Here is a 9,968-nt window from a genome sequence, read left to right as displayed (position 1 = left end):
TATAATGCCCTATTGTGCATGCTCAGTCACTCAGTCATGTCCAGTTCTTTGCAATCCCTTGGACTGTAGCTAACTAGTCTGCTCTGTCCATGGGATTTCTCAGGCAAGAATACTGGGGTGTTGCCATTTCCTTCCCCAGAGGATCTTCCCAACCCAGGGACTCAACACGTGTTTCCTGTATTGCAGGCAGATTCTTTACCACTGTGTCACCTGGGAAGCCCCATAATTCACTACTACTCAACAATAAAAAAGAATAAGCCACCAATACATGTAGCAGCTTGAACCTCCAAAACATTATATTAAACAAAAGAAGCCAGACATAGAAGACAGTATATTGCATGATTCCATTTATGTTAAGTCCAAGGACAGGCAAATAAACACTATAGCACCAGAAATCAGAACAACCGTTGTCTTTGGGGATGTGTGATGGCAGGGGGAAGGGCATTGGCTTGAAAGGGCACAAAGGAACTTCTGCGTGTTGGAAATGGTCTGAATCTTGCTTTGAGTAATGGGGTTACATAAGTATATACTGGACTTCCCAGGTGGCATTAGTGGTAAAGAACCCACCTGCTCGTGCAGGAGACATAAGAGACGTGGGTTCGACCCCTGCATCAGGAAGATCCCCTGGAGGAGGGTATGGCAACCCACTCCAGTATTCTTGCCTCGAGAATCTCATGGACAGAGGAGCCTGGTGGGCTATGGTCCATGGGGTCGCAAAGAGTCGGACACGACTGAAGTGACTTAGCATGCACGCACAGGTGTATACATTTGTCAAAACATTAAACTATATACTGAAGATGTATGCATTGTATTGTGTATGAAATACACCTTAATTAAAGAACAATGCAGTCTTATGTTTTTGTAATTTGGCTGCTCAAAGAGATTTTTCCATAATCAAGTCCAACGCATCATTTTATTTCCTTTCTAGCTTCCATCACTTCTTTTGAATCATACTCAAATCTTATGTATGTTAATAATGTGAGAGGTTACCAGGCCTCCCTCTGGATCTATAGACTTATTAATACATGTGGCGTTGTGATAACAGACATCTCATTCCCTCACGCATAGGGGATAAGAAGTAGCTGCAGTGTACACTGGAAGGCACACTGGTAATAGTGACACCTTGGCAGTGAAGGAGAAAAAACTAAAAGTATGACCTACGAATCCAAAAGAGTGTGAGCCTGGAACGATTGAAACAAAATCAGACAATGTTATACATTTCCGTAGTCACAGGGCATCATGTTTTGTAATAGGGTTCATCCAGAAATGTTAAATCATATGCAGTATATATGATTTATATTCTATTTAAACCTAGTTAAATCATATACAGTATATTCAAAGCTATGGTTTTTCCAGTAGTCATGTATGGATGTGAAAGTTGGACTATAAAGAAAGTTGAGCGCCAAAGAATTGAACTGTGGTGTTGGAAAAGACTCTTGAGAGTCCCTTGGACTGCAAGGGGATCCAACTAGTCCATTCTAAAGGAGATCAGTCCTGGGTGTTCATTGAAAGGTCTGATGTTGAAGCTGAAACTCCAGTACTTTGGCCACCTGATGCAAAGAACTGACTCATTGGAAAAGACCCTGATGCTGGGAAAGATTGAAGGCAGGAGGAGAAGGGGATGACAGAGGATGAGATGGTTGGATGGCATCACCGACTCAATGGACATGAGTTTGAGTAAACTCCAGGAATTGGTGATGGACAGGGAGGCCTGGTGTGCTGCAGTCCATGGGGTGGCAAAGAGTCGGACACGACTGAGCAACTGAAGTGAACTGAACTGATCTTCTATTTTAAAAGCAAAGAAGGGTTAATACATGAACATTTCATAGAGAACAATTTAAATCATATTTTTGTTTTGGTGCATGAAGGGATAAATCTTCAAATAGCCAGATTAATCCAGTCTGGAACGAAAGCCAGTCCCTGGTAGAACCAGGATTGGTGGCAAAGGAGCTGCCTTTGGGTAGACGGCTATTATTACACAACCAGGCGGAGTCCCAGGCAACTGAAAGGGGTCATGTAATCCCAATAAGCTCTGATTTAACACCTTTATCACCAACATGGATCTGTCTTACCCTATAAGGATGCTGAGTAATGCTGCAAACATCCCCTTTCTGTGGGCCATCTGGTTATGAAAACCCCATAGGGTAAGACTCATGAGAAGGTCTTGCTAGTTTTTCTGAAAGTAAATAATTCTAAATGGGCTCCTGGAGAGTTTTCTGGGTAATTCATACTCTACAGAGATTTGATTGCAGAAAATTTCCAGTAAACTTAAAACTCAACTTCCTATAACACTTAGAAAGTGTACAAAAACAATTGGGTTTTGTTCGATTGAGGAAGACCCTGAATGAGTAGAACTTTGAAATTTCCAAAGAAAAAGGTAGATAAATAAGATGGAAATTCTGACTGTCAGTGACTAAAGAAAACCTTGCTGAACTTGGAAAGTATAATAAAAGAGGGATCTTGCCTAGTTTGAGGTGTCGTACGTATCCTTGGGCTTCCCTGGTGGCTCAGTGGTAAAGAATTTGCCTGGCGATGCAGGAGATGTGGGTTCAATCCCTGTTTTGGGAAGATCCCTGGAAAAGAACTATTCTTGGGTGGGAAATCCCATGGACCGAGGAGCCTGGTGTGTTGCAGTCTATGGGGTCGCAAAGAGTCGGACGCAACTGAGTGACTGAACTGAGCAACTAAACGACATCTTGAGTTCAGCTTCACACTTGGATAGAATGCCGTTGTGTTCTCAGGGATGAAGGGCCCACAGGAGAATGAGAGCGGGGAGGCAGAGGCCGTAGGAAGGAGAGAGCTTGGAATGTCCTAGTGGTCAGGAGAAATGCATGTATGGGTGTGTGGGAGGGTATCAGGGGAAATGAACACTGCCAAGTTGATTTGTATTTTAACTACCAAAGCATTCCTAGGACATTCTTCCAAGATGCTGGGATTAGAGCGATGGCAAGTTTCAACAGTGTGTTTATCCATTACAAATACAAGCACTAAGAAAAAAATTTTGGCAGATGTATCTTTAATTCTAAAAAGACAATGGTGACATTAAGGAAACTTTGAAACAAAGTGACTTCTCTTTACTCTTCAACAGCTAATATTCCTTTACTCTTCAGTAATATTCCTTATATTCAGTATATAAGTATATCCTTATATTCCTTATATTCAGTAATATTCCTTTACTCTTCAACAGCTAATATTCTATTTTTCTATGTTTTCTTCTGAACTAAAACTAAAACTCTCTTTCTTTAGCAGTACTTTTGGGCGAATAAGTTTCCTCTTGGCATGATCTCTATTGAAACAGCTTCTAAACCCTAATGAGCTGGGAACAATTCTCCAGTCCTGTATCATTCTGCCTTAAATTGGACATTTGAACTGCAGAGAGGAATTATCTGCAATTATCATTTCACGACTATTTTCAACATTCCCCACTTTCAACATCTGCATGTAGTCTGAGGAAGTAAAGCAAGTCAAACCCCGTGGGCAAGAAAGCAATTCTGTTGTTCTTCAGAATGAGCTTCCCTGATAGCTCAGTTGGTAAAGACCCACCTGCAATGCAGGATACCCCAGTTTGATTCCTGGGCTGGGAAGATCTGTTGGAGAAGGGATTGGCTACCCACTCCAGTCTTCTTGGGCTTTCCTTATGGCTCAGCTGGTAAAGAATCTGTCTGCAATGTGGGAGACCTGGGTTCAATCCCTGGGTTGGTAATATCCCCTGGAGAAGAGAATAGCTACCCACTCCAGTATTCTGGCCTAGAAAATTCCATGGACCCCATAGTCCATGGGGTCACAAAGAGCTTGACATGACTTTCATATTCACTTCACTTTCCAGAATGGGCTTAGGGATCATCCTTCCTAACTCCCTGTTTAGTAAGAAAAATGAGATCCAGAAAGGTCAGAACTAATAAATTCTGTAGTTGAGATTTGACACAAAGTGTTAAAATATTTTAATTTTAAATAATTTTAGATTTTTAGAAAAAAGTTCAAATCTACTTTCCTTTGTTGCTGCTGCTGCTGCTGCTAAGTCGCTTCAGTCATGTCCGACTCTGTGTGACCCCATAGACGGCAGCCCACTAGGCTCCCCCGTCCCTGGGATTCTCCAGGCAAGAACACTGGAGTGGGTTGCCATTTCCTTCTCCAGTGCATGAAAGCGAAGAGTGAAAAGGAAGTCGCTCAGTCATGTCCAACCCTTAGTGACCCCATGGACTGCAACCTACCAGGCTCCTCCGTCCATGGGATTTTCCAGGCAAGAGTACTGGAGTGGGTTGCCATTGCCTTCTCTGCTACCTTCCTCTAGCCCACTCTTAATGTTAACAGACAATCATAGTTCAATGATCAAAATCAGAAAACATTGTTACAGTACTATTAAATAAACTACAGACCTTTACATTTCATCATTTTCCCCCCTAGCATCTCTATGTCTTTCTGGGATCCAATTCAGAATCTCACAGTGCATTGAATTATTATGCCTCCTTAGTTTCTTCCAGTTTGGGAGAACTCCTCAATCTTTGTCTTCCATGACCTTGACACTGTTGAAGAGTACTGGCCAGATATTTTGTAGAATGTCTTTCATTTGGGGTTTGTCTAATGTTTCTTCACCATTAGACTGAGTTTATGTTTGAGGCAAAGTGTCCTTCTCAGTGCATTATATTAGAAAATACACAACGTTGGTATGTCTTGTTACTGGTGATATTATCCTTGATCACTTGGTTAAGGTGGTATCTGTCAGGTTTCTCTACTCTTATTATTTTCCCCTTTGTAATTGATGAATATCTTAGTGGAGCTGCATTGAGATGATGCTAATATCCTAATTTTCCTTGAACTGTCACTTATAGATTTTAGTATTTATCATTTGGAGAAGAAAATGGCAACCCACTCCAGTATTCTTGCCTAGAGAATCCTGTGGACAGAGGAGCCTGGAGGGTCGCACAGAATCGGACATGACTGAAGCAACTTAGCATGCATACATGCATTGGAGAAGGAAATGGCAACCCACTCCAGTGTTCTTGCCTGGAGAATCCCAGGGACGGGGGAGCCTGGTGGGCTGCCATCTATGGGGTCGCACAGAGTCGGACACGACTGAAGTGACTTAGCAGCAGCAGCAGCAGCAGCAGCAGTGGATGTTACCTGCAACAATTATTATTATAATGTTTACCTAATAGTGATTTTGTTATAGATAGATGGAAATAGAGATATCTTTGTACTAATAGCTGGATGGATATATATTTTATTCTGTGGATCATAACCCAGTGTTATATTTATTTACTTTGTTGCTCAAATTGTTCCAACTTTGGCCACTGGGGACTCCTTTAGGTTGGCTCACATATCCTTTTGTCGTACCTCATCATTGTGGGGTTATGTTGCTTGTGGGACTATGTTGCTGGTTTGAGTACTTCATTATTTTCTTCATTTCTTTTTTTAAAGACTATGTTTTTAGAATTTTAATTTCTTTATTTGGCTGTGCTGGGTCTCAGTTACAGCATGTGGGACCTAGTTCCCCAACCAGGGATTGAATCCAGGCCCCTGCACTGGGAGAAGAGTCTTAGTCACACTGGACCACCAGGGAAGCCCGAGTACTTCTTTATTTTCTGACACACAATTTTCCAGGCTCAATTACATTCTGCCTACCCCAGCCCTGGAATCAACTGCTTCTCTGAAGAACCCTCTGAGCCAAGACTTTTTGTCATAAGCGTCTCATGCCCCTTCCATCAGCTCATGTTATGTCTTAAACCCATTTGACTTGACCATTTAGTACACTTTTCTAAGAAACACACTGTACAGGTAGGTGGAGTTTGTACTTGTCATTCAGCATGGGCTTGTGGTTACTCCTGATGCTCCTCTGTCCATGTTAATTGTCCCACAGGGATGATCCGGGCAGGAGGTAGCGGGAGGGTGGGAAGACAGAGAAGTGGACTGGAGGGCAGAAAAGGAGATGGTGTGGATATCGATGAAGAATGGAGAGGGAGGCTGGGAGACCCTGGACGGGACTCAAATAGGCACATCTGAGTTCTTTCTGCTACACGACTAGGCAAATCCGAAAACCTATAGACATTTCAAAAGGAAGTTAGAATTTTTGAAGTTTTAAGTTTTTGTTTTGTTTTTTTCAGTCCAAGGTTTTTGTTTGTTTACATTGAAGTATAGTTGATGTACTTTCCTCAGTGATTTTCAATGTATTCTCGACTCCGTGGCTATAATTAACAAACTTGATCATGCCATTCTATTGGTTTGGTTTTTCTTAGAGTGGCAGGGGGAGGGCCACGCTGAGCGGCATGAAGGATCTTCCCTGGCCAGGGATCGAACCTGTGCCCCTGTAGTAGACACATGGAATCCCAACCTCTGGACCACCAGTGAAGTCCTTAATTTTTCTGGCACTTTATCCACTCTGCCTGAAGGGAAGTTGCTCTTTGTGAGTTTGGCTCCTCTTCCTTCTCTCCCTTTCTCTTTCTGGCCTCCAGCAGCTGTTCGGACTGATTTATGGGGTTGCAGCAAGTTGGTTTCCGGCTAAGTCTCACATGCTTATTGAGGATGTGTTATTACACTCCCTGTGTTAGGGGATGGATAAAGTTTTACATAGCGATGTTAATTGAAAACAGCTATGTTCACAGTGGAAATTAAAAGGAAGACTGGAAACAAATGAAACTTCCAGTTTTCTAATATTTTTCATAAATAATGCAACTTAAAAACAACTTAGAAAACTTCAAATAGATGAATATATATCATAATGTGAATATATGCAGTAAAGCCCACGTTCCATTCCAAGATTCAAGAACACTTAAGGGTAACAAATACAGTAGTTCTGGGGTTTTAGTAAGGGATTGTTTTGCTGTTATAGGAACAGTGCTTCTATATGTTTTTAACTGTCTCTTTAATGACTCTGCACTTTTTCCTACATACTTGCCCCTGTGTGTGAGAGAGAGAGAGAGAGAGAGAGAGAGAGAAAGAAATTCAAAGAGAGAGAGAGGAAAGAGAGAGAGCGCAGTGAAAGAGATATGACACACTAGTTTCTTACAGGAAATTTAATACATGTCAGCACAAATCTGACACTGACTCATTTGGCAGAAAGAACAAATTCACACGCCACAGTAAACAGAGAATGGGGTGAGATCTCAAGAATAGGGGAAGGGTGGGGAGGCTGTCTACAATTTAAGATATGAAAGAGGTGCTTTCTTAAACTCATTTTCAATTTCTCAGAGTCATGTTGAATTTTTATCCTGACACCCTCAGTACTTGTCTTAAAGGATTTAGAAAGGATTTAGGAAGTTTCTTCCTCCTCTCTGATCCCCACAATCATTTAGCCATTATGTCCAACATAACCTATCTCCTTCTCATCATCTCCTTTCTGTCCCCATGAGTACTCAGTTGGTTCAGCATTCACCAAGTTTTCTTTTCATCTTTGACTGTTCTAGGCATGTCTTCCTACTTGGTCAGAGCTAGCCATTTCTTTCTTGATGCCACCACTGAATCTTGTGTTTACTGATTCTATCATTCTCTCCCAAATGTACTGTAATTGATGGCTTGTGTTCTCACCTCCCCTACTTGACTTAGGCTGTGAAGTTCTTGAAGACTGGGATTGTGTCTACAACCCCAATGGGGTTTATTTCTATATCCCCAGTGCCTAGCAGGGGGGCACACTCGGTGCTTGATAAATGCTTGGTCAGTGAATGAAAAAATAAATGCCCAGGTGAATAAATGAAGGAGTCCACTCAGTTCATTAATGAACTGTTACTAACTAGTAAACTCCTCGTTGTCAACCCCAAGCAGATGTTTCTCCCTGGAGCAGACAATTCACAACAAAAAAGTGATAGATTATATCCTTTAAAATGATATCTACAAGTGATAGTTTCTCCTCTACAAATAATTATCTTCTCAGGATATTGAGTTGGTTTTACTTTTTGAAGGCATTTGTAATTATTATACCTCGTGGTTCCATCTGGGCTTCCCCGGTGGCTCAGAGGGTAGAGAATCTGCCTGCAATGCGGGAGACCTGGGTTCGATTCCTGGGTTGGGAAGATCCCCTGAAAGAGGGCATGGCAACCCACTCCAGTATTTTTGCCTGGAGAAGCCCATGAACCAAGCAGCCTGGCTGGCTACATGCAGTCCACAGGGTAGCCAAGAGTTGGACACGACTGAGCGACTAAGCACAGCACAGCCATAGCTCCATCTAGCGAAGCCAACTGGTAATACAGTAATTAAGATAACTGCATGAATATGAGAAACAGTGAAAAAATCATTTATAGAAAATGACCCTTCCCTTTCTAGGCTCAAAAACCTTCATTTGTGTCTACTTTGTACTTTCTAGAATTCACCAATCTTTTTCTTGCCAAAATAAATCTATTTCTAAATATATGGGCAGTATCATGTCACTGGAAAATAATGTGAATATATGGAAAACTTACAATTAGCTTTTATTTTACTACCTTTAAATCAAAGAGCCACTGATATTTATTAACACAAAATACTATTTAGATATTTTATGGAATAACATTTTTGTAAACAATGCAAACAACCCCAGCAATTTAATTTTTTAAGAGTTTTTTTTTTAATGTGGACCATTTTTAAAGTCTTTATTGAATTTGTTATAATATCATTTCTGTTTTATATTTTGGGTTTTTTTGGCCACAAGGCATGTGGGATCTTAGCTCCCCAACCAGGGAGCAAACCCACACCACCTACTTTGGAAGGCAAAGTCTTAACCACTGGACCACCAGGGAAGCCCCCAATTTAATTAATATTTATCAAGTGGTTTTTAGTGATCAAAATGTGCTTCAGGATAAATATCGTCGCATCATGATACCCATTATTGTAAAACTTCAGAATAAATATTATAGCAAAATGGTGTATTGTTTAAATACCTGTCTACTTAGATTATAAAGCAAAGCAAGGGAATCATGAACATAAAATACTTCAGAAGAGTGACTTACCTCGTGGTCCACTGGTTAGGACTCCACGCTTCCACTTCAGGGGACTCAGGTTCGATCCTTGGTCAGGGAACTAAGATCCTTCATGGTACACAGTATTGCCAAAAAATTAGAAACAACCAAAAAACAAACCTTTGGAAGAATGGTCGCCTCTGTGGAGAGACAAGAGGAATGGATCAGAGTAAAACCTCCAGCGGCTTCCACAGGATTAGAAATGTTTTCATTCTGTGTGAGGTCATGGGCATGTGGATTTTTATTTTATTGTTATGCTTCAAAACGTCAGTGTACATATTTTTTGATCCAGTAATTCCACTTTTGAGAAATCTTCTTGCAGAAATGAAAGACCAATATACAAGGATATGCACAAAAAAGAAAGAAAGAAAAATTAAGCAAAAGAAATAAATAGTTACTATGTAAGCTCCATATATATTCTACTTTGGGACTCAGCTAAGTATGATACATATTGGTTTTTCATAAATGCAAAATTTGATGATAAATATTATGAGCATTACCATATGCTATGCTTCAATAAAAACTATGTTTTAAAACAAAAAAAAAAACTTTAAGTGATATTTTAACAAACATTGTTTGGTATAAAAAGATACATAAGCATACTTATAATAAGGTATATTATGCTAATAAAAGAACACTGAATATGACAAAGTGGAGAAAGTCTGCTGCTGCTAAGTCACTTCAGTCGTGTCCGACTCTGTGCGACCCTGTAGACGGCAGCCCACCAGGCTCCCCTGTCCCTGGGATTCTCCAGGCAAGAACACTGGAGTGGGCTGCCATTTCCTTCTCCAATGCGTGAAAATGAAAAGTGAAAGTGAAGTCGCTCAGTCATGTCCGAGAATTGTATTTGCCTCTTTTTTTATGCTACTAGAGAAAAAAGAGGCAAATACAATTCTTTCATATCGCACTTTAAGAATGTTAAGAACACAATGTTCCATAGGATTTTCTTCAGTCCAAAATTTTAGTATATTTTGGTAGTTGTTCCATCAACAATATTTTATTTCTTTTATTTATTTTTAAGGTTTTATATATTTTTATTTATCA

The sequence above is a fragment of the Bubalus bubalis genome, chromosome 13, assembly GCF_019923935.1.
Source record: "Bubalus bubalis isolate 160015118507 breed Murrah chromosome 13, NDDB_SH_1, whole genome shotgun sequence".
Classification (NCBI taxonomy): domain Eukaryota; kingdom Metazoa; phylum Chordata; class Mammalia; order Artiodactyla; family Bovidae; genus Bubalus; species Bubalus bubalis.
The sequence above is the reverse complement of the archived record's forward strand: the minus strand, read 5'-3'. Positions refer to the sequence as shown.